The 26,381-nt window shown below is 42.0% G+C and overlaps 1 protein-coding gene across 3 annotated transcripts in view; it reads left to right on the top strand.

Moving 5' to 3' along the window:
• The window catches only part of LRRC3B (leucine rich repeat containing 3B), a 100,382-nt gene that overhangs the window by 55,641 nt on the left and 18,360 nt on the right, over positions 1-26,381 (top strand). Inside the window, exon 2 of one of the 3 annotated variants that reach the window (XM_049870965.1) lies at positions 10,823-10,949. The exons of the other annotated variants lie outside the window; for them this stretch is intronic. The gene's annotated coding sequence lies outside the window, so the exon portion shown is untranslated. The remainder of the gene's footprint in view (positions 1-10,822; positions 10,950-26,381) is intronic. 3 annotated transcript variants of the gene reach the window in all.

Raw genomic sequence — 26,381 nt, 5'->3', positions numbered from 1 at the left:
ATAAAGGTAGAGACAAACGAGCAAAGCTAGATGTAAGGATGAGCGACTTACTGAGTCATTCCTATTTCTGCCATGTCATACTTCAGCCCATGCCTGTCACATGCTTCTAGAACATCTTCTTTCCCTTTGATTTTGCCTTTTAGTTCATTTCACTAAGGAGAAGCAAATCTCTCAACATCGTTGAATGGTTCTTCTTCCATAGCTGGATTAATAAACCTGCAGAGACTGAGCTAGATCCAGAAAATGAAAAATTTTATTCCTGAAGGAAAAATACTGGCCAAATGCACTAAACCCCGTTGCCATTGAGTTGATTCTGACTCACAGCAACCCTGTAGGACAGAGTAGAACTGCCCCATAGAGTTTCCAGGGAGCACCTGGTAGATTTGAACTGCTGACTTTTTGGTTAGCAGCCATAGCACTTAACCACTAAGCCACCAGGGCTTGCCCAAATGCACTAAAGAAAAACAGAAACAAAAAACCAGACCCGTTGCTGTCGAGTTGATTCCAACTCATAGCAACATCTAACCCATTGCCATCGAGTCGATTCTGACTCATAGCGACCCTACAGGACAGAGTATATGTGTAAAATAGTGAGAGGGTGATTATTAGTGGTTTACACCATGATGACCCCAAGGGCTATGCAACTGAACCCTAATTTTCATTAATTATTTGCTTCTTATTATTTAAAGTTAGCTCTCTTAGTAAAATCTGTTCTATTTGAAGAGTGCAACTGATAATTTAGAGAATAAAAGAGGTTCCCTATTTCCCGTTCTAAAGAAAAAACAATTCATACTTACTAGTTTTCTTTCCCCAAAGTTGAGTCTTCCTCAAAGTCATACAATTGCTGGGGAAAGATGAATTCTTGGGTTTTCCACAAGCAGAATGTGCTAATGGATACTGCTTCTGTGCCAGTTGCTCTGGTTTAGTTGGTTTTTTGTTTGGTTTGATTTGGTTTGGTTCATTTGGTTTCCTTGAGAATAGTGGCTGGCCCCCAAGTGAAATATTCAGTGAACCTCATCCACTCCCACATATTCCAATTTTAATTGCATTCCTTGAACTTAATAAAATGCTGTTTTACCGTTCTCCACCTAGATTTTTCTAAGTCATTTAAATTAATATCCCTGGCCCTTTCTGAACCTGATTGAGTTTGCTATCGGTTCAGCACCTCATTCTAGTCATTTCTCTCCCTTGGCCCCCATTCGTTTTGGTCCTATGTGTGCTGTTAATTAGTTCATGTCTCTCATTGGAGGAGAAGAAGTGAAGGTGAAATAAGTTTCCTGGTGGATGCTTAGATCATTGCTCTGCCTTTCAGAAAATGAGACACGAAGTAGCTTTCTGGAATACAGAGAGACACATTAGTAATGTGTATTGCCCAAAATAGCTAAAGGGATTTGAGTTTGTGCCCCGCTGCTTCCCTACCCTGTTGCTTGCTAGAAGGTCATGGTGGGCTATGCAGTTGAATGCTGATTATATTATCTTTCTGAAGATTTGAATTCTTGCTCATTCTGCCACATATATCCTTGGGCTAATTATTTTTTCTTTGTGAATTTTGGGTGTTTTTTATCTATAAAATGGAGCTGATCACATATATGTAGAGAGAGAGAGCCCTGATAGTGTAGAGTTTAAGAGCTATGGCTGCTAACTAAAAGGTTGGCAATTCACATCCCCAAGCCACTCCTTGGAAACCCTTGTGGGACAGCTCTGCTCTGTCCTATAGGGTCACTATGAGTCAGAATCGGCTCAACAGCAATGGGTTTGGTTATTATGTATTTATACTTTCCACGTTGTTTGGGAATCCCATGAAATCCCACATGTGCTATAAAAATATCAAGGATTATCACTTCATCAAATATTTTATGAGCAAGTTGAGGAAAAAATTGTTTCTGATTTGTTTATTTGTTGTGGAGGGAGTTAGTGAGCCTGAGTGTGAATCCCCAGCTTCTACTAGCTAACCATATGACCTGGGGCAAGTTACTTGACCTCTGTGCCTCAGTTTCTCTAAGGATACAATAGGGATAATACCAGTTACTCCCTCATTAGGTTGTGAAAATGTAAAGCAGTAATCCACGTGGAGGCTCATTGTCGTGTTGGGAACAAAACCCATGCTCAGTACACATGAGTGGCTTGATCAGCACATACAGCGAACACGCAAGAAGAACTCTGGTCCATGTTGTTTCCTCGACTAAGCTGCACAGCCTGTGCCAGTTGCATAATGATGTGCTTAGCACTGGGAGCAGGGAACCCAGTCCCTCCTCTCCTGTTCTTCCCAAAAATAATTTCTATATATGGAGTGATCAACACTTGTTCTCATTTTTCAGATCAAGAAATCGAGGCAAATTTATCCACCTGGCAACCAGAACCTGACTCTGGGCCTAAATTTCTGTCCTAGAGTTCTTTCCTCTACACTCGCAGGCTTGAGGTTGACATCCTCCCCTGACAAGTACACTCTCCCCAAAAGGCCAAGAATTAGAATGTTGTGCTTTTTAAACACAAGATCTATTTAGTTGCTGGAATATTGAAAAGTTAAAAAGTAACAATGACCCATTTTAAAGATCTTTCAAAAACAGGGTTCTGCTCCCTCCCCCATATTAGCTCTATGCTTCAACCAGTTGAAATAAATTGTTATATATTGTTGTTCTTGGCATTAACAAGATACAAACCACAACCAACAACACACAAACTCCAGAAGATAAGCTAGGTAACTGGGATCTTCTAAAAATTAAATACTTATGCTCATCAAAAGACTTCACCAAAAGAGTAAAAAGAAAACCTACAGACTGAGAAAAAAAAAAAATGGCTATTACAAATCAGACAAAGGTCTAATCTCTAAAATTAACAGGAAAATCCAACATCTCTACAACAAAAAGACAAATAATCCAATTAAAAAATGAGCGAAAGAAACGAACAGATACTTGACCAAAGAAGACATTCAAACAGCCAACAGACACATGAGGAAATGTTTGCAATCACTAGCCATTAAATTAGAGAAATACAAATCAAAACCACAGTGAGATACCATTTCACCCCCAGCATTACTGGCACAAAACAAAAAAACAGGAAAAAACAAATGTTGGGGAGGCTGCGGGGAGATCGGAACTCTTATGCACTGCTGGTGGGAATGCAAAATGATACAACCATTTTGGAAAATGATATGGTGCTTCCTTACAAAGGTAGAAATGCCATATGATCCATCAATCCCACTGCTAGGAATATATCCTAGAGAAATAAGAGTTGTCACACAAATACACATATGCACACCCATGTTCATTGCAGCATTGTTCACAGTAGCAAAAAGATGGGAACAGCCTAGATGCCCATCAACAGATGAATGGATAAACAAACTGTGGTACACTCATACAATGGAATGTTCTGCAATGCTAAAGAACAACAATGAATCTGTGAAGCATCTCATAACATGGATTAATCTGGAGGGCATTACTCTGAGTGAAATAAGTCAATCACAAAAAGACAAATATTGCATGAGACCAGTGCTGTAAAAACTCATGAGAAAGTTTACACACAAAAAGAAACAATCTTTGATGGTTACGAGGGAGGGGAGGGGTGGGGATGGAAAAACACTGATAGTCAATAGATCAGCGGTAACTTTGGTGAAGGGTAAGACAGTACACAATACTGGGGAAGCCGACACAACCTGTACAAGGCAAGCCCGTGGTAGCTCCATAGACACACGGACCTGGGGGACTGAATTGCTGGGCTGAGGGTTGTGGGGACTGTGGTCTCAGGGAATGTCTAGCTCAATTGGTATAACATATACATTCTACTTTGGTGGGTAGCATCTGGGGTCTTAAAAGCTTGTGAGCTCCGTTGGTCTCAACCCTTCGGAAGAAAGGAACAACGAAGAAAACTAAAGATACAAGTGACAGATTAGTCCACAGGACTCATGGACCACATCTACCATGGCCTCCACGACACTGAGTCCACTAAAACTCGATGGTGCCTGGCTACCACCATGACTCCTCTGGCAAGGGACTAGAAGGCTGGAGAGAACTGGAAAGCTGGTAAAAGTAGAATCCAGGGTTGAGAAGACAGAGTGTTGACATATTGTGCGATTGTTAACCAATGTCATAGAACAGTATGTGTACTGACTGTTTAATGGGAAACTAGTTTGTCCTGTAAACCTTATCTAAAGTACAATAAAAAAATTTATTAAAAATTGTTAATAAATTGTTGTTCAGCAACTGAGGTGTTTGTCCCCCCAAAACACTTGTTCTCTGGTTAAACAACTCTGCCATTTCTGCATTTATACTTTTATTCACAGAAAAAAGAAATATTGACTGCATAAATGTTGAATATATATATACACAAACCTAAGTGTGTATCCAAAAAACAAACAAACAAACCGGTTGCTGTCGAGTTGATTCTGACTCATAGCGACTCACAGCAACCCCATAGGACAGAGTAGAACTGCCCCCTAGGGTTTCCAAGGAGCAGCTGACAGATTCGAACTGCCGACCTTTTCGTTAGCTGCTGAGCTCGTAACTACTGTACCACCAGCATTCCTAGGTGTGTATATTTGTACGTGTGTGTATATATATGTATGTTTCTTATGGCAATGTCAGCCTTTTAAAATGTGAGCCTTTAAAATTAAGTTCTTTCAGAGGACAAAATGCATTTTGAATATAATTTTGATTTTCCAAAGGAAAAGACAAGATAATATCAAGGAAGAGGTATCACAGCTCTTCAATTACATATTGTTGTTGTTTTTACATGCCATCGAGTCAATTTCAACTCCCAGTGACCTCACTCCCAGGCTATAAAATAGTCAGAAAAGAATATTCTAGTGGTCCTAATAAGGGATGGAGTAGAAGCAGGGCCCACAATCCTGCTTCCTGGCATGGATCCCTCTGACTGCTCCAGCTCTTACTGTGTCCTGTGCCCTGGGAGGCACCAACTGCCACCTCCCTAAGATTGTCCCTGTCCTTGCCTCAGCCCACAAGGCAGTGGCCTCTATAACACCAGCAGGAAGACTGGATCCAACTGGCCGATTCTAGGAGAGTTTTCTCAATGCAGTTACATGAATCAGTGACTGATATTCACTCCCTCCACTATAAACTTGTGAGTTTCTTGTTCCTGAAATTCACCGTAGGTTATGTACCGCTTCAGTAACCGAGCAGGCTTTAGGAGAACCAGTCTCATCTTCTGGACCAGTGTAGACAGTCCTCACTTGAAATGGACCCAAATCCTTTTTGGAAAGCAGTATAGTATATAAACGGAGTTCCTGGCTGGTGCGAACTGCTGACACACTTAGCCGCTGGCCAAAAGGTTAGAAGTTCAAGTCCACTTAGAGGAGGCTCAGAAGAAAGACCTGATAAAAAGTCAGCCATTGAGAACCCCTCTGATACACATGGGGTTGCCATGAGTTAGTCAACTCAATGGCAACTGGTACGAGGGGTATAAATAATAAAAACAGAAATGAATGGATTTGCTGGCGATGAGGTTTTGGATAAAGTCAACTTGGTGACTTAAAAGTAATTTAACCACTTGAATTTTTGGAGCAAGCAGACCATGGATTCTGTAGGAGAGATTCGTGTTGATTTTGTTCAGGCGTTAACGATGCAGCGGTATCAGAAATGGGATGTTCACTTTCACCATCTCCCAAAGGTAAAACCAGTGGAGGAGATCCTTCTGGAGTCTGGCGAGGCTACACTATCTCCAAATCGAAGGTTAATTATGGATATTTGGTGAATATTTTTTGCTGTGCTGTCACAGGACAAAACCACACATGTTCACTTATGAATGTGAAAAAAGGTAATAAGAAATCAAACGGACTTTAATAAAATTTGAAGATTTTGACTAATTCAGGTGAGTCAAAATAAGAAAAGCAAAATATTGGGATTATGCAGATGACTTAGGACTTGGCTTCGATGTTCGTTTCCTTATTTAGAAAAAGAAAAAAAGATGTTTTTAAAAATTTTCCAAATGAATTGTATACTTAAAAACAAGTTTTTCTAAAGAACAAACACGTTCTTTCAGTTACCACAGAAATTGGCTGCTATTAAAACCCAAATCCTCCATGGAAGCAGAGCTCATGGTTTCTCTTACCCCTGATACCTAGCCCAGGGTTTGGCACTCAGTAAATGTATATAATACTAAATAGACTTATAAATACCTACTAGACATCACTCGCCACTTGTCTGTTGGTTTGTCGTACTGTGGTGGCTTGCATATTGTCATGATGCTGCAAGCTATGCCCCCAGTACTTCAAATACCAACAGTCACCTATGGTGGACAGGTTTCAGTGGAGCGTCCAGACTAAGACAGACTAGGAAGAAAAGCCTGGTGATAGACTTCCAAAAACTAGCTAATGAAAACCCTATGGATCACAGCAGAATATTTTCTGATATAATGCTAAAAAGATGAACCTCCCTAGGTTGGAAAAAAAAAAAGACCCTCAAAATACACAGTGGCTGCAACAGTGGACTTGAGCATACCGATGATGCTGAGGACGGTGCAGGACCAGGCAACATTTCAGTACGTCGTTTGTGAGGTCGCTGTGAGCTGGAGCTGAGTCTATGGCAACGAATAACATCAATAATTAGATCTTACGACCTGGGAGACTCACAAGCATTTCAAAATGAGCATTTCTGAAAATGACCTCATCCTCACCCCCTTCCTTAACTGCTTCAGCCTACAACCTGTTTCTCAGAGAAGAGTCACCAGACCTGTTATCTGCCTGGGAGTCAGCATGGACCAAGTCCTGTTCATTGTTCCTCACGAATATTTCTCAAATTGCACATGCTTCAGTATAATTTAAAATGAATCCACAGTATTAGTCTACTGTATTCACATCCCGTGACTTGACTTTAAATAATTGGAAACACTCTGGAGTATCACAAGCAGAAAGGACAAAAAAAATCCTTCTGTCGGCATTTTGTGGTCTTCGATCGATGTTTTCTGGGTACTTCAGTAGGATGTCTTCCCTCTGGAGTTCATCCTGCCTGATTTATTCCATAGTCTCACCCCAGTTGCCATCAAGTCAGTTCTGACTCATGGCCACCCCATGTGTGTCAGAGTAGAACTGTGCTCCACAGGTTTTTTTTTTGATGGCTGATTTTTCAGAAGTAAGTCTCCAGGCCTTTCTTCCGAGGTGTCTCTGGGTGGACTGGAACTGCCAACCTTTCAGGTAGTGGCTGAGCACATTAACTAAACAGTACCATCTATTGCATATAGGTAGAGACAATATAAGTAAGTAGATACCATATAGGTAAGACATTTTGTCATTTCTTAAAATGAAAAGGAGACATCCTGTCATAGCATGTAAACACGGCTGCAATGCAAGGGTCTGTGAGAGCTCATTCTGATGAATTCCCAACTGACAGGTGATGAGTTTGAGAATTAGGCTCATGCCACCAGCCGTGGGTCTTAGCAATGGCTCTAGGTGCCATGCATGCCCTTCCCACAACACTTGCTAACTTCAGCCAGACCCACACTCTGCCAACTACCCACTGCCTTCCTGGCGCTCCAGAGAGAGAGGGGGTGGGAAGAGTGGCTGGTGGCATGGAAACAATTCTCAACTTCTTTCACTTTGCCCAGAGTATTCCAAGCTGTGTGAAGAAGCCCCAGCGAGCGCTGTTTCCATTTTTGCCAAACAGTGTGTGAAAGTGGAGGCTTGACCATGATATCGATTAAAAAAAATGAAGATAGTTGGAATAACTATTTTTTGCCTTGAATGGTTGAATACATACGCAGATTGACAAAACGTATGGATTCATAAGTACAAACAAACCATGGTTAAAGTAAAATTTAAAAAATTTTTCTGCATTTTAAATTTGAGAATATAACTATATTTTTTTAAAAATGGGACAGTATAAAAATTGTAATGGCTCTTTTTTGGGGGAAAGACTATCCCCTTTTTAAAAATGTTTCCCTCTTCCTTTCACTGAAAAAAATGTCAGTTCTTTTATGAAATAATGGTGGGAGTTGACAGAATAAAATGTGGCAATCATATGTGGGTCCTTGGTTTTATTTTTAACTTTTGCAGGTCCCTGAGTTCCAAAAGTCAGAAAAACACTGGTCAGCGAGGTGATTTTGAAAGGTAGGAGTCTAGGCTTCACTGTGGGCACTCCCTGGGAATGGAGAGTGGAAATTCTCTGCTTCTGGAGCGCGGTATGAAGTAGGACTTGAATGAGGGGTCATGCTGGAGTAGCATCAGCGCTTATCTTGCAGTCCGGGAGTCTGGGTTCTCAATCTAGCGCCATCAGCCGTGCGACCCGGGTCTCGGTGTCCTCATCTGCAAATTGGAGACAAAAACCATACTCAGTTTTCTCATAGCAAGGTTGAACAATAAAAGAAAATATTGACCATGAAACACTTGGAAAAATATAGAGTATTATACAAAAATAAGGTGTTAGGCATATGCTGAAACCTTTTTTTTTTTTTGGTGGTGTGCTACAGCGGCTGCACGTCCCATAAGCTTCCACATGACGGCGTATGTCTCAGGAGGTCAGACCAGTGACTGGTAGTTATCACAGCGGGTTGAGGGGTTGGTGAAGGGCATCAGGCGTTTGCCTGTCATGGAGCCAGCAGTGGTTCCAGCCTGCAGCTTCCTCTACCACGATTCTGGCCCACTATGGAGGGGCAGGAAGGCTTGTATGTGAAGATGGTCTTTGAGAGTCAAAACAGATTGTCCAGTGGGACAGTTTGTTGGCGGACCCTGAGACACCCCCTGTGCTGATGGCATAGACATTTCAAGGATATCATATTCTGAGTGTGCACACAAAATAATGTTATTTTTCCAAAGAAACACACTGCATACGTATAACACGTTCTTATCATGTTAGTCAAGACAAAACTACCAATTTGATGAGTAGCCAGATTAGGATTTTTTAAAGTTGTTTTAGATACATATGAAAGTCCCAGAGGCCTTTTTGGTGATACTTTTAAACATCTGGCAGAGGATGTGGGATTCTTGACCAGTTTTGGTGTCCAGGGAACCAGAGTTTGCATCATGGGAACCTGTACCCTCAAGGTTTGCACCCAAGACCCAGGAGACTCTCAAAACCACGTGATAAGCACGTGCTGTTCTTGAAGCTTACTTAGAAGCTGGGTTGGAAAAGCACCACAGTAGGAGGACATGAAATCATAGATTCCTAGAACCAGAGGTAAAGATGACTTTGGAGGTCATCCAGTGCCTAATTCATGTTCTGTTGAAGGTTAGCATGAAAACCTCTGAGAGTAAAGAAAAGGAATAAGGGCTTTCTGGGAGGAAGGGTTATGAATTTATTTAAGTTCTGCCCATGAGAGAAAAAAAAGTGTGTATCTTTCATGTTCTCTCCCATTAGAAATGAAATGAGACTGAAATTCCTTTAAGAAAGTCTAGTCTTTCAGGAACATTTGGGCAGACTCTGCGCTGACAGCGTTTCTGCTCTCCTGTAACAAATCCAAACAGATTTGATGAGAAAAGATCTTAATGAATTTGGCATGGAATGTTTTGCCTCAGGTAGCCAAAATCTGGGCAACTAGAACTATCCATTCACTCATTTATTCAGTTATTCAGCCATTCATCAAATATTGAAACAAGGAAGTACAAAATCCTCATGAAGTGACCATCTGTGGCATTTTAGGTGCTTCTGTAGGATCGGCAATGGAGGATGGCCTTTGTGTGATCACAAGGGACAGAGTGATCTTTTTAAAATATAAATCAGATCATCTTGCTTCTCAACTCACAATCCTCAGGTGACTTCTTACCATACTTAGAATAAAACCCAAACTCCCCACCATGGTCTTTGAAGGCTCCCATGGCCTGGCCCATGCATACCTCTCCAAATCTGTCTCTACCAATTGCCCCTGCCCACTTAGCTTCAGCAACACTGGCCTTTTCGCTCTTCCTCAAAGAAGCTGAATGTGTATCAGGGTCTTCGCACGTGCTGTTCCTTCTGCCTGGAACACTGTACCCTCACTGTCTTCATGGATTGTTTCCTCACTTCAGCCGGTTCCCTCCTCAAAGTCTACCTCCTTGGAGAGGCCTCTACACACTGTCATGATGGATCTGAAATAGCACCAGCACATCCGACATGCTTCATTCTCTTACTCTGGTTTATTATTCTTTATAGCACTTGTCACTCCCTGACATTAAATCATACATTTATGTATTTGTTTCTTGTCTGCTTTGCCCCTCCTCCACCAGAATGGTAAACTTCATGAGGGCAGGGAGGAAGTGCTTGGTTTGTCACGTTCACTGCTGTATCCTCAAAATTGAGAACTATGCCAGCCACGTACGAGGCTCACGAGAAAATATTTGTCGGATGAGTGAAAAAGTGAATGAGGATAGTGTGATGCAAGGACAGAGGTGGGGAAAGGAAAGGGATGTCACCTAAAGAAGAATATCCACTTCTCAAGTTGTCTTTTCTCCATCAGCTACCACCCCACCCTCTGCAGGGCCACATCGTTTCCTCCTTCAGCTCACAGAGGACACCAATGAGAGCTTCTCATGTGCAGCAAATCACTGGGATCCCATGAAAGTGCAGATCTTGATGTAGTAGATCTGGGGTGGGACCTGAGAGTCCGCCATTTTAAGGATCTCCTAGGTGGTGTCGATGCTGCCGGTCTGTTCACGATTGGTGAAGCAAAAGGGGGAACCTGAGGGGAGGTCCAGGCCAACCTCTCACCCCAGGGTAATTGTTAAGAAAAATTCCTTCTGAGTTTGTTTGCATGAGGATCTAATTCCGTTCTACTTTTGAGTTTTAAGAAAATTAATCAAGGGTAAGGAAACTATAAAATACTAAAACCCAGACTACCTGGAATTCTAGGGTTTGTATTTCTTGACTACATTTTTTTAAAACGATACACTTTGTTTTCCCAGGTGTTGAAGCTCTTGACTGTCATTTCAAGGGGAAAGAAGAAAAGCTTGGCCTGGGTCCTCCTTCCCCCTTAAAGTTACATAATTTAAATTTCCATGTGTCTCACATTTGCGGGAGAGCCAAAATCACGTAAGAGATTTTTATTTCGATAGTACCTTTATGGATTTGGATATTAATTTATAAAGAATTATTTATTGTCTGGAAATCTCTGAGTGGCACACAGGTTTAAGTGTTTGGCTACTAGCCGGAAGGTTGGCAGCTCAAATTCACCCAGAGGTACCTGAGAAGGAAGGCATCGTGATTTACCTCTGAAAATCAGCCACTGAAAACCCTACAGAGCTCAGTTCTCCTCTGACACACATGGGGTTGCTATGAGTCAAAGTCGACTCGATGGCAGCTGTTTTATTATTGTTATTTATTTTCTTTTATGCTGTTTCTATTGATGATGGTGGAACCAGAGACCCTCTGTGACAATGTGCTTATGAATTTGGTACAGTACTAGTTAGTAAAAAGTATGATGGGATAATTTCTTTTACATCACATAGTTCTGACATAGCCAGTTAAAATGTGATGGTTGATAATTGTTTCCATTAGGAAATGAGAACTGTGTGTTGGACAGCATTAAGTTTTTTATATCAATAGTTTTCCTGAAGATTTTCCTAACAGAACAAGATAGTAGCTCCTCTCTGTAGTTCATTTCTAAGTAGCAGGTAAAAACCAAGGAAGACACATAAGAGATCATATGGTCTTGCCTTCATTTTATAAGTAGCTTCACAGAATTTCAGAATGGTTAGGTCTTCTGCCCAGAATCACACAGCAGAGCCAGGACTACAGAGTCAGTCTCAGTCTTGGGTGCCAGGATGCTCTGCCACTAACATTTAGCCACAGGAGCTCTTTGTCAAATAGTGAGGTGGCGCCCATCTTGCTTGTAGGATGACTTCTGCCCCTGTTATAAAGGCAGGGATTCTCTCTGTCATATTAGTTTCTGCCCCCACACACAGCTCCAGTAGGTCCTAAATGAATAATTGTCGAATGAATGAATGAATGTCATTGCAATTTGCTAAGTGGACCATTCATTTTATGAGGAATTGCTCTGGACTCAGGGTGTCACCATGTCTGTGCTACATGCACCTATAAAAAAAAAAAAATTTTTTTTTTATAGGATCCGCTATATGTTTTGTGTCACGTGTCAATTCTGTCCCTCAGACACCATCGCACATCCTCCTTGTCTCCTAAGTGTTTATTCACATCTTCTCTGCTTCTCCCCGCAAACTCTGGAGAGGCAGAGTTGGTCCTGGGACCCTCACCTGTTCTCTCTTTTTAAAAAGCTCAGGCGCTTCCCCTTCCACTAGCCCACCCTAGCCAGATGAATGGGAGAGGAGCCCACCCCATCCCAGAGGCACCCTTCATGAATGAGGGCTGCATTTTTTAAACCAGAAACCACTGTAGTGCCTACCCATAACAATCCAGCATGCAAATCCATAATTTCATAACTTCAAGAATATATAACTAGATTAATAAAGTTCACAGCCATGCTATTTTGGGCAGGCAGCAGAAGAGAATAGCTATCCTGGGTTCCATTCCACTGGAAGTTATTTTTTATTCTTTAATAAAAGAAGGGACGTTCTGAACACTACCCTTGCAAGAAAATCTAAAGTGACTTGGCCAGCTTGAGATTCGCTTCCATTTCACCTGCAGAGTTGGATCACCCGTCCTTATTATATCACCTAAGGGCAAAATCGAGAGTTAATAGATTGACTGTGGAAGCAGGATTGAAGCCCTGGTGGAGTTGTGGTTAAGCGCTATGGCTGCTAACCATCAAATGTCAGCGGTTTGAATTCACTAGGGGCTCCTCGGAAACGCTATGGGGCAGTTCTACTCTGTCTTGTAGGGTTGCTATGAGTCGGAATCGACTCGATGGCAACAGGTTTGGTTTTTGGTTAGGTAGAGGCAGGTAAGCTGGTAAATCCCCAGGTAGGGACAATTACTGTCTATATTTTATAGACAAGGAAACTGAAGTACAGAGAAGTTAAGTAACTTGTCCAAAGTTACGCAGTTGATAACTAGCAGATCCAAACCCAGGATGACAATTTCATTTTTATGGAAGAAATGTCAACTGTGCTTCATAGTTACATTAATTGTATTTATTGATTTTTATTGAGAAAAAGCTTTAGTGTTAGCTGAAGTTGACAGGAGATACTCAGGAAAATTTCCACAGGAAGTTGAATCTCCTAGTTCCTGACATGTCATAGTTTTCCTTCTTATATTAATATAAAAAAAACCCTGTTGCCATCGAGTCAATTCCAACTCATAGCGACCTATAGCACAGAATAGAACTGCCCCATTAAAGGTATCAACAAATCGTGATTATTGTCCCAAGGTCTCTAGAACTTTCCCAAAAAAAATCTGCACTGAGCAAGAAAGAATAATGTGTGTGAATGTTCTTCTTGAAATTTTTTTTTAATAATATTTTATTGTATTTTTGGTGGAAGTATGCATAACCAGACAGGTTCCCATTCAACAATTTCTACACACATTGTTCAGTGAGTTCGGTTACGTTCTTTTTTTTCCTATTACTGCACAGGGTTATTTGCTTGTTTGCTTTTACAAAAGTAGAATAACTATAACAACAACAACACTAATCTACCACGGCCGATGTGATCAGTGCCGCATCCATATTTTCTAGGCTCTCAGTATCATTTTTTTTTATTTTATCTTGTTGTTGTTGAGAATGTATACAGAGAAGATACACCACTTTAACAGTTTCTACATGCACAATTCAGTGACATTGTTTACATTCTTCAAGTTGTATACTCATTCTCACCTACTTTTTCTGAGTTGTTCCTCCCCCCATTAACATAAACTCACCGCCCCTAAGGTTCCTATCTAATCTTTCTGGTTGTTGTTGTCATTTGATCCTATATAGACAGCTCTTAAAAGAGCTTAATGCTGAAGGCAGAAATTTTTTACAACTTAAGCTAAACTATTTTTGGTTTTAAGAAGATTTCACAGGGTATTTTTGGTTTAAGGTTTAAAGATTATCTCAGGGCTATAGTTTCAGGGCTTCATACAGCCCCCATGGCTCCACATAGTCTGGAATCCATGAGAATTTGAAACTCCGTTCTACATTTTCTCCCTTTTGATCAGGATTCTTCTACGGAATATTTGATCAAAATGTTCAGTAATGGTAGCCAGGCACCATCCAGTTCTTCTGGTCTCATGGCAAAGGAAGCAGCTGCTCATGGTAGCAAATTAGCTGCACATTCTCCTCCTCCTATCCCTGACTCTCCTTCTTCCTCTGTTTCTCCAGGCCAATAGAGACCAGTTGTTGTACCTTGGATGGCCACTTGCAAGCTTTTAAGACCCTAGGCGGTACGCAACAAACTAGGAGGTAGAACTGAAGCACTAAACCGGTTATCAGGCCAGTTAACTGGGATGTCCCATGAAACCATGTCTCTAAACCTCCAAACCAAGGAACCAAATCCCAGGAGGTTTTTGGTTGTATTTAGGCAGCCTCAGCAGCTAACTGTTTTTGGTGGTGGTGGTGGTTGTAAATATATCTATCACACATCTTTCGCCAGTTCAACTTTTTATGGGCGTACGACTTATTGACAGCAATTACAGTAATCAACTGTGCAATCCTACCCTTAATCAATGTGATTTTTCCATTGCCATTAATCCCACAATTCCCCCTCTCTCACAACCCAGGTAACCACTAATAAACTTTGGTCTCTATATATTTGCCTTTCCTTGATGTTTTTTGTGAGACCATACAATATTTGTCATTTTATGATTGACTTATGTCACTCAGCATAATGTTGTCTAGCTCCATCCATATCGTACATATATCAAGACTTCATTTCTTCTCCTGGCTGAGTAGTATTCCATTGTTTGCATGTACCACATTTTGTGTATCCATTCATCTGTTGATGGGGATTTAGGTTGTTTCCACCTTTTGGCTATTGTAAATAGAGCTGCAGTGAACACTGGTGTTCAAGTGGATTAAGGACCTATTTTTTTTTTTTTTATGTGCAAACTAAAACCATAAAATTCTTGAAAAAAAATTCAGGGGCAATGCTGTCAGGCCTAGCTTTTAACAATGGATTATCTAACATAATAACAAAAGCACAAACAGCAAAAGACAAAATAAATGAAACTTCATAAAAATTAAAAACTTCTGTTCATCAAAAGATTTTACCCAAAAAGTGAAAAGAAAAGCTACCAACTGGGAGAATATTTTCGGAAACTGTATATCCAATGAGAATTTAATAAGCAAAATATATATGAAACTGTGACAACTTACCAACAAAAGAATAAATAATCCATTCATAAAATGGGCAAAGGACTTGAATAGATGTTTCACTGAAGAGGACATTTAAATGTTCACCAAACACATGAAAAGATGCTCAGCGTCATTAGCCATCAGAGAGATGTAAATCAAAACCACAGTGAAATACCATTTCACTCCCACTAGTGTGGCTAACCCTGGTGGCGGAGTGGTTAAGAGCTATGGCTGCTAACCAAAAGGTAGGGAGTTTGAATCCACTAGGCACTCCTTGGAAACTCTATGGGGCGGTTCTACTGTGTCCTATAGGGTCGCTATGAGTTGGAATCAACTCAAGGGCAATGGGTTTTTTTTAGTATGGCTAAAATAAAATAAAAAATATTGGCAAGAATGTGGGGAAATTGGAACCCTTACCCATTGCTTTTTGGGAGGCAAAGCGGCACAGCCATTGCAGAAAACAGTGTGGCGTTCCCCAAAAAACTAAGAATAGAACTACCATGAAGCCCAAGCCCAGTGCCGCCGAGTCGATTCCGACTCATAGCGACCCTATAGGACAGAGTAGAACTGCCCCAAAGAGTTTCCAAGGAGTGCCTGGTGAATTCGAATTGCTGACCCTTTGGTTAGCAGCTGTAGCACTTAACCACTACGCCACCAGGGTTTCCAGAACTACCATATGAGCCTGCAATTCCACTCCTAGGTATGTACACAAAAGACGTGAAAGCAGAGACTCAGAGACTTTTTGAAGTTTTTATATTTAGTAACCTTACTAAGTTGTACTTTTAAAATGTACATCTCAATCTATTTCAAGAAACTTATGTCTTTGTTTCACAAATAAAGTACAAGAAAGTTCTAGTGGTATTTCTTTTGAGGTCTAATGCCATGGGCTGAGATTGTGAATTTCCCTCAGGAGCCTGGAAAAAAAGATTTTACATTTCACCCATGATAGCCCAGAAATACCATACCTAAGGCACCTCTGTACTTTCCCAGCAGTCGATGGTGTGACTTGGGGGTGTGTGTGGGGTGCAGACTGCACCGGCTGACACAGTCAGAGACGGTGATACCGAAATGACTGCCTATAAAATTTTTGTGCTGTGTTTCAGGAGAAATTTATTATTTTTAATAAAAATATCCCTGTAGTTAGTTTTAACAACAAAAACATTTTTCACAAACCCAGCTTACATGTATCAATATACCTACAAGGCTAAAACTCTATGCCAATTTACTTTTTGAACCTTCAAATGCGCTCTGGTCACAGCTGTCATTATTACCCAATTACGGCGACACTTGGCATCAACTACAATCACGTGCATTTGTTTTCGTTGCTGCCGTTTTTTTTTTATAGTCGCTCATTTTGTCCAATTTTCTGGTGTTTTAGCTACAATATTGCGGTAATTAGCATTTGTGAACCTATAGCAATACCTTTTTTGAGAATGAAGTAGTAATCAAAGGGAAAGAAGGAGTGATAGACAATATACAGGAATTATGACTCACGAGTAACATTAGTGCAAAAATCATTCCCAAAGATTCTGTATGGTCTGGTAGGAGAGACGGTCCAGGGGGAGGGGGATGACGCTGTGAGTTACCACATTGGTTGCCACCAACCCTAGTGACACCACTGCCAGGAGCCCCTGGGTGGCACAAAGAGTTAAGTGTTTGACTACTAACCAAAAGGTGGATGATTCAGACCCCTCCAGAGGCACGTCAGAAGAAAGGCTTTGCCATGTGCACCTGAAAGGTCACAGACTTGAAAACCCTACTCTGCACACATGGTGTCATGGATTGAATTGTGTCCCCCCAAATACGTGTATCAACTTAGTTAGGCCATGATTCCCGTATTGCGTGGTTGTCCTCCATTCTGTGATTGTAATTTTACGTTAAAGAGCATTAATTAGGGTGGGATGGTAACACCCTTACTAAGGTCACATCCTTGATCCAGTGTAAAGGGAGTTTCCCTAGGGTGTGGCCTGCCCCACCTTTTATTTTACAAGAGATAAAAGACAAGGGAAGCTAGCAGAGAGTGGGGGCCTCATACCACCAAGAAAGCAGTGCTGGAGCAGAGTGTGGTCCTTTGGACCTGGGGTCCCTACGCCTGAAAAGCTCCTCGACCAGGGGAAGACTGATGACAAGGACCCTCCTCCAGAGCCAACAGAGAGAGAAAGCAGAAAGCCTTCCCCTGGAGCTGACACCCTGAATTTGAACTTGTAACCTACTAGACTGTGAGAGAATAAATTTTTCTTTGCTAAAGCTATCCACTTGTGGTATTTCTGTTACAGCAGCCCTAGGTGACTAAGACACACAAGGTCACCAGGAGTTGGAATTAACTCTATGGCAGCTTTTTTTTTTTTTTTGTAGTTTCCCAAATCCTCCCTGTCATTCTCAGTCACAAACATGCAATTCTTGTCCTGCGGCCCAGAATTGTTCAAACAGTAGACCTTTTGCACCTTCAGGCAGAAGCCAAGAGCCTGTGGGTTATGTGCAAAAATGGTTTGGGCTTTGCTCCTGGGAGAGATAACTCTGTGACTGCTTTCTCCCTCTTGGTCTCCAAAAACTTTTGTTTCATTATGATAAAAAAAATCAAAGTATAGTCCAGCCCAGACAGAAGCCGGTACTAAAATACAGATTTTTAAATATTGGAGAAGCTTTATCTTTCCTATTTCATTAGTAATGGCAGGATTTTGTTTTTAAAGCCAAAGCCCAATGTAAACACTGGACAGAGAAAACCTGTGTTTTTGTTTTTGTTTTTTCTCCCCCAAATATGTATTTTTGTCACTTACATATTGCAGATACAATTTAATTACTGTGGTCTGAATCAGGCTTTTAAAAAATAGCTTTTCAGGGAGTGAGGAAGAAGGAAGGAAAGATTAGAAGGTGATAAAATTAGTGTATAGTTTTGTTACCGGAGAATGGCCTCGGTTCTTGTCTTCGGTATAAGAAAGAATTCAAACACTGAGACAAATAGTGCCAAGTGAGCAGAGGTTTATCACCAAGCAGAGGGTGAGTAGTAAAAGTACACTTGACTAGGAAGCGTCAAGCGGGATACTCAGGAAGAGAAAGAATCTGAGTGCCCCATAGTCGTTTTCTTAGAGTTTTATACTCTTTTTTCTCTTGATCTGTCTCTATTAACACTTAAAAGCCAGGACAAGACCCCCACTACGAAGACTATTTCTTTGGCTTAAGGTTTAATTACCAAGTTAGAGATCTTGTCAAGTTAAGGACTTTATCAAGTTAAGGGCTTTATCAAATCAGAGACCCCTGTAAAGATCATTTCCTTGGCTTAAAGTTTAACTATGTAGGGACCATCTTATTGAGGAATGTCATCACCCCCTGTCTCTTCCTTTGTTGGGATTGTCTTATTGAGGAATGTCACCACCTGCCTGCCTCTTCCTCTTCCCGAGTGCAAGCTCTCCCCCTCCCCCTTACGGTTTCTGTAATCATTAACATTTACTTGTTCTTTTTATTGTTCTTTCCTATTTATGGAAGTTGTCTTCGAAGTAGCATAAAGTCAGTCCTTTATGTTGACAAACATAATTATAGATGTAGATTTTATGGAAAAAAAATCATTTTGTAGCATTGCATAACTAGCTTTAACAGAGCCATGGATTTGAAATCAAGGCTAAATTAAATGCATTCACGAGAACATATTTGTAGCACATGAAATCCTTTTCCCCAGGATCTAATAGGAGGAAATAGACATAAACCCCATCAGTGATGGCCACTCTGCAAGAGACAATACAGGTAGTCCCCGACTTACGACCAGGTTCCGTTCCAATGGCTCCATCGTAGTCAGTTCTGCCATAAGTCAAATACCACTTTTTATTTATTTTTTGCTTTTATTATTCCCTTTTATCAGTCAGAATTGACGGCAAAGGGTTTGATTTTTGGTTTTATTATCAGTATCTTTAATCTGTATAAATTCAATCTATTTGTCCTTGGGGAGTTGGAAACATTACGTATAAACTTACAGATATGATGACATCAGTAAATTATATGCTACAACATTGTACGTAATACATGTTACTAACAAGAAGATGTACAAAAAAAGGACAGTCATAATTTGCAGATCTGGGTCAAAATTCAGGTTCTGCAACTGACGTAAGCAAGCTTCTCTGAGCCTTCATTTCTTCATTTGTAAAAGAGATTGATAGCGGTTCGCGCTTTTTAGGGTTGCTGTGAGGGTTGAATGGGGTGATATGATGTGTGTAAAGTATATTGGCAAAGTAAGGGCTACATAAATATTGGCCACTACAATTATAATAATTGTTCTTATCACTGTATTATCATTAACGTCAATTGCTATCTCATACTAGAGTAACGACCAGATGGTTGATAGACTTGCTAGAAATAAAAGTATTTCTTAAACAAGCAAATGCTCTAGAAGTTTTAAAGAAAAGAATTCATTTACTAAATCAGGATGTGCGTGTGTTTACCAGATTTAGTAGTTAACCAGATCTGTTTTACACTATAAAAAGCCCACTGCCGTCGAGTCGGTTCTGACTCATAGCAACCCTATAGGACAGAGTAGAACTGCCCCATGGAGTTTCCAAGGAGCGCCTGGCAGATATCGAACTGCCAGCCTCTTGGTTAGCAGCCGTAGCACTTAACCACTACGTCACCAGGGTTTCTGTTTTACGCTGTAGCCAAGTTATATGGTGAATCCCCAATTCCTTCTCACGAAGGGTTTGACGATAGCTTTGCAAGCGGCCCCCCCTCTTTGCCCAATCCTTTTATTTCATGCCCCCTCTTTTTTTTCTTATACATTACCCAAGATTTAGACTCCCTCTACACATAGCCCATATCCCATTCTTGTCATCCTTTCCCTTGAAGCAAACTCTTAAGTTCACTTCTTTTTTCTCCTGTTTGCCAACTCCCCCCCCAACGTTCACAGGTGGTCACCTGCAGGGGAGGACTTTTTTGGTCATTTCTTTGTCACCTGGTTAACTGCATATCCATGTGTCCTTTTGCTATTGTTCCTGGTGGGAAGAGCTATTTATTTTTCCTAAGGAAGTCCTGTCATTGAGAGGGGAAAATATGTTTCCTGGCTGAGTACTACCAGAAAAACGGTCCCCAGCCTGGTAATGGCCAATGTTCGCTTTAAAGCACCACTGGACCTTGGTGCAGCCCCCTACCCTAGGGCTCTCACGTTGGGGGTCATTAGCCCAGTGTGTTAGTTCTCTCCCTCTCCATTACATATGCGATGTGGTGTTCAGCAGCAGAACATCAGCACCAAAAGATGGCTGCTTTTCCTTCTTCTACGCCAATTAGTTCTGTATTTCCTGTTTTGCTTTTCCACTGTGTTTACCCAAAACAACGCAAGATCTGAGATTTCCGAATTTACACGCTGTGTTTCTCATTCTGCAGCATGAATTAAGCCTGACATACAGAAACAATCTTATCTTCATTTCTTATACCAGTTAAACCTAGGCAACTCAGTTCTGAGATATTTTCTAGTCATGCTTAGTTTCAAGGCATGCTGGGACTTCAGCAGCACTATTTGGGGATGGTGAGAGGCCAGAAAAAGGGATAATAACCAGGTGATGGGGCTGCCCTTGCCCCTGCCAGCTAAGGAGGCAGCAGTTTAAATCTATGATACTCATAGGGGCATGATACAGGATGGCGTTCACTCCACAGATATCTGATCTGTTGGGAAAGCTACATCAGCTGGAATCTCCAAGGGTTGGAAAAGCCAGACATGGGCTAAAAGTCCAAATTCAGGGTGCCAGCCCCAGGGGAAGGCTTTCTCTATCAGCTCTCGGGGAAGGCCCTTGTGGTTGATCTTCCCTGGCCGAGGAGTTTCTCAGGGTAGAGACCCCTGGTCCAAAGGATGTGCTATCCTCCTGGCTCTTGTTTCTTGGTGGCATTAGGACCCCGCGTCTCTCTGCTCAATTCCCTCTTTTATATCTCAAAAGAGATTGGTCTAAAACACAGCCTAATCTCGTAAATTGAGACCTGCCTCATTGACATAACTGCCACTAATCCCATCTCATTAGCACTGTGGAGATAGGATATACAAGACATAGGAAAATCACTTTAGGTGACAAAATGGTAGACAGTCACACAGTACCAGGAACCATGGCCTAGCCAAAATGATATACATATTTTTGGGGGACACAATTCAATCTATGACAGTACCTAACGACAACAACAAAAATAACAATGCTGGAGACCCAGACTGAATTCTCAACAAACACACCCCATGTGCAGCCAACACCCGTCTGTCAATGAAGGCTTGCATCTTGCCATGCAACTAAACGGGTGTCTGTGGAGCTTCCAGACTTAGATGAACTGGGAAGACAGGACTGGTGGGTTTAGCTCTGATGGGCATGGGGTCACCAAGAGTCTGGTAAGCTAACAACAACATGCAACAATGGCATGCCCCTCCAAGGGGCAGCGTTTTATGGCAGGACCCCATCAGGGGATGGAGAATACAGATCAGGAGTGAAAGCACAGCCATTTACAAAGGCTTGAACCAAAGCCATGATGGGAGGGCTGTGTCTAGGTGGGCCCACTGGTGCCTGAGGCTTATACCCTATTGAGGTCTATTGAAGCTGATTCCAGACTTCATTCTTAAAATACTGTCTACTCAAAACAAGACACCTTCCACCAGTCTCTCCACTCTCTTCTCATCAATTCTCTTCACGAGAGAGAACATTCTGGCCAGATTTCCATTTTGAAGCTCATCACCATCTCCCCACCTTCATAGGATGCCCACTTTATCCTGAGATACCTGCAGTAGAGTGTCTCATGAATAAGCCTTTGTTCTTACTCAACAGCACATTGCCAGAGAAACCTTGGTGCCAGGTCTTTGGACTCTTTTCTAGGAGTGAAGTCTGTTTGTGTGTAACAGAGGCTGATCCTTAGTCCACAGGGTTCATTCCTTTCAATATTTTCTCGGCACCCTTCTGGCTGAATTGTCTGCTGTGGACTTACTCCGTTTCTGCTGGTGAATCAGCTAATTTAGATGGTTTGCTCAAGTTATTCAGTCGAGATCACGGCTGGGTGAACAATTCCCTGCAAAGCTTTTTTTTTTTTTCCTTTTCTTTTTAAAAAGCAAAGTTGGGAAAGCTCCAGCCCTCTCTGTAGAAGCTTTGCGTTTTCTGATAGTGGCCAAGGGACCAAGGGTGGAAGCAGGTTGTATGGAGCTGGTCAGTCCAGCTGATCCCTATGAAATGAAAGCAAGTCAGAGTCGCAGTCTGTGTGGCATCCAAAGGACCGTGTTATGGATCGAATTGTGCCCCTCAACACGTGTTGCAATCCTAACTCATGTACCTGTAAAGGGTCCTTGAGTGACACAATGATTTACATTCAACTACTAAGCTGATGGTTGGTAGTTCAGACCACTCCTGTGGTGCCACGGAAGAGAGGCCTGGTGATCTGTTTCTATAAAGACTGCAGCCAAGAAACCCTATGGAGCACAGTTCTGCTCTGTGACACACGGGGCTGCCATGAGTCAGAATCAGCTGGTTTGGTTTTGGTTTGGGGTACCTGTAATGGAGTCCCTGGGTGGTACAAACTGTTAAGGCACTCAACTGCTAATCTAAAAGTTGGTGGTCTGAGCTCACCCAGAGGCCCCTTGGAAGAAAGGTCTGCTGATCTACTTCTGAAAAATCAGCCACAGATAATCCTCTGGGGCACAGTTCTACTCTGACACACATGGGGCTGCCAGGAGTCAGTCGACTCCGCAGTAACCAGTTGGTACCTGTAAATATGATCCTGTTTGGAAAGAGAGTTTTCTTACGTTAATTGAGGTCATACCAGAGTAGGGCAGGTCCTAAACCTAATCTCTTCTGAGTTATAGAAATAGCAGAACAGACCCAGAGACACACAGAGGAAAGACGCCTTATGAGGACACACACAAGGCAGATGCGTCCACAAGCCCAGGAATGCCAAGGAGTCCCTATAACTACTAAAAAAAAAAAACTGAAATAGACAAAGAAGGTCCTCTCCCTAGAGCCACACCCTGTATTCAGGCTTCTGGCCTCCTGAATTTTGAGGAAAACAAATGTCTGTTCTTAGAACCACACGCTTGTGGTATTTTTTTGTTAGAGGAACACTAGGTACTCAGCCAGATCATGTCATGCTTAGAATTGGGCAGGGTGTTCAGAAAATCTTGGTGGCAACCTGTCGTTGACTGTGATATGTGTTGCATCTGTGCTTATGCTTTTCTATCTCTTCCCTGACAATGTCCCATCCTTTGCTTCAGTTCTCTAATTTTCTGTAAACACATTTCATAAGTTCAGAATGAACCCCAGTTATTCACGTGGGAAATCAGAAGCCTGATCTCACCCCAGTCACCAGCTCTCTGGTACTCTTCTTCCCATACTCACTGGAATACTTTCAGTTGCTCAAAGAGACATTTATTTATATATTACCTTTTTGACTTTGCTGGAATTTTTCTTCCTTCCTAAAATGGTGCCTCCCCTCAGTATCTGCTCATCAAAGTTCTGCCCATCTTAGTTGCATGTGACCGTGGACAAGTCGTTAAACTTCTCTGAACCTTAGTTTCTTCACCTGTGGAATGAGGATAATTGACTCTATTAGACAGGGTGGGCTTGGTAGTGTGGCCAGTAATAAATGAATCCCAGTGCCTTACAAGGCTGAGCTGCTTTCTCTTGCATGCAACTCGTGGAGTGTGGATCCGTGGGGTGTCTGTTCTTCCTAGTTACCCCCGACCCAGGAAGATGGGGGTTTCATATTGCCCAGCACTTCCATGATGCCAAGGGCACGGAAAGGGAACTTTATCAAGTGGCATACAGGCTTTCAAAACTCCCACCAGGGAAGACTCAGGTAAGTTCTCCTCAGAATTTATTAGCCAGGGTGTTCACATGATCAAAGAGTGTGGAGAAATGCCATATTATCACTTCCCCAAAGAAAGAGAACTGAAAATGTTGTGAAGCACTGTGATGATGACCATACATATCCAGCTCACAGAAGCATTGTGAGAACAAGTTGAGATAACTGTAAAGGTGCAAGGAGCCCTGATGGTGCAGTGGTTAAGAGCTATGGCCACTAACCAAAAGTTCGGCTGTTCAAATCCACCAGCCACTCCTTGGATAACCCTGTGGGGCAGTTCTACTTCTGTACTATAGGGTTGCCATGAGTCAGAATCAACTCAACGGCAATAGATTAGTAAGCCCTAAATCATAATACAGATGCAAGGTAGCACCACTATACTTCCTGTTTGCACAGGCCAGCTTCGATTTAGTGATGGAGTAGAGAGAGACAGAGAGATTGTTTAATTTGCTCAATATGCTCTTTATTTACACAGGCATGATAATAGAGTGAGAGAATGCCCAACGTTGGCTATCATGGACTCTGCCTGGGTGCGAATCCTAGCTCAACACTTACTAGCTCTGTGACCTTGGGAAAATTATTTAATTCCCTGTGGCTCAATTTCCATATCTGGGAAATAAAGACAGTAATTGTAGATTCCTCACAGAGTGGACCTGAGTGCTGAGTGAGTTACTAATTGTGAAAAGATCAGAGTAGTACCTGACCATCAGTGCCATGTATGTACTTGCTGAATAAAGTGGAGTTATACCAACATCCACTACTGTGTCACTGAATTGTCTTAATATGTGGTAGACTTTTAAAAATATTCCCATATATGTATCTACTCATTTGAAAAACAGCCATGTACTATTCTGTTTTGTGCCTATACCTTACTTAGGCATTTCAGTTGGCAGAAACTTCTTACAATGCAGGAATATCTTGGTTCCATGAATCACCATCACTGAGCAGTCTCCTGCTTTGCTCCTCTCAGAGGCGATACGTAAAGGCTGTGTCTAATGCCATTCAGCAGGAGGCTAAGTTCCGATCTAGTCTGGGAGTAACTTAGCCCAGTTTCTCAGTTCTGGTATCTTTATCTGGTAGCTAACATTTTCTATTTTGTACTTCCGACTGTTCCCTCAAATAGAAAATACCATGTTCTTAGGCTTGTCCATTGGTAGATCCAGCCATGGTATGGGATTCACATAGAACATGTCTCATTCATTGTCCACGTAAACTCCAGGCCTGCCCCCTTCACTTTTCTCTCCCCGGTGGTTTACCCAATGCATGGAGCTGGAATGATGGAATTTTACTTCATAGTGCTTTATATAAGGAGCCCTGGTGGCGCAGCTGTTAAGCGATTGGCTGCAAACCCAAAGATCATTGGTTTGAATCCACCAGCAGCTTCACAGGAGAAAAGACCTGCCAATCCGCTCCCGTAAAGATTGCAGCCTAGGAAACCTCTGGGTTCTGCTCTGTCCTTTAGGGTCGCTGTGATTCGGAATTGGCACACAACAACAATTTTCTATATTCCTTAGGGTTACTTAAACACTGTTTCTTTAAATATTTAATTCGAAGCCCATTCTTTTTATTCTATTCCCATCTGACGCATCCACAGCCCTTTTCTCTCCTGAGTCCTCCACCACCCCAATTTGTATTTCTTCTTTGATGTGTTTCCTAGTTTCTCTTCTAGTGCTTTATAGCAATCTCATACACAAATATAAATCTTCAGCTCTGAAAAACTGATACAACCCAGAGAGATAAGGAAAAAGTGTTGTTGTTATCGTTAGCAGCCATTGCGTGGTCTCCTACTCATGGCAGACCCATGTACAACAGAATGAAATGTTGCCCAGGCCTGCACCATCTTCATGGTGGTTGGTATGCTCAACACCATTGTTCCAACCACTGCACATTTTGAGTGTCTTCCAACTGGGGACCTCATTTTCCAGCACTACATTGGACAGTATTCTGTTGTGACCCATAAGGTTTTCACTGGCTAATTTTTGGAAGTAAATCCAAGGGCTTTCTTCCTACTCTTAGTCTAAAAGCTCTGCTGAAACCTGTCCACCATGGGTGACCATGCTGGTATTTGAAACACCGGTGGCATAGCTGCCAGCATCACAGCAACATGCAAGCCACCACGCTATGACAAACTGACAGATGGATGACGGTAAGAAAAAAGCAGTGACCATAAGCTATTGCAGGTTGAGGTTCCAGGACAGAAGACTCTGAGGTGGAAGCAGGCATGCAAAAGCTGTATTAAGGAGTACCCTTGGGATCAACATTTGTGGATGGGATGGGAGGACTGGGGAGACGGGGAAGTTGAGCTGTGATGTGGGCTCAGCAGCAGCCTCAGATGATCCCAGGGCAGCTCTGAATCTAGAATGGCCCTTCAGGTCTTTGTCCTCCCACACTGGTCAGGTATTGGATGTATGCTGTCGCTGAAAGGCCAAGTGGCTCTCTGCAGCTGAGACCATTCCTGAAGGGGCCAACAGCTGAAATCTCTCTGA

The sequence above is a fragment of the Elephas maximus genome, chromosome 27 (assembly GCF_024166365.1).
Source record: "Elephas maximus indicus isolate mEleMax1 chromosome 27, mEleMax1 primary haplotype, whole genome shotgun sequence".
Taxonomy (NCBI): Eukaryota; Metazoa; Chordata; class Mammalia; order Proboscidea; family Elephantidae; genus Elephas; species Elephas maximus.
The sequence above is the reverse complement of the archived record's forward strand: the minus strand, read 5'-3'. Positions and strand labels throughout refer to the sequence as shown.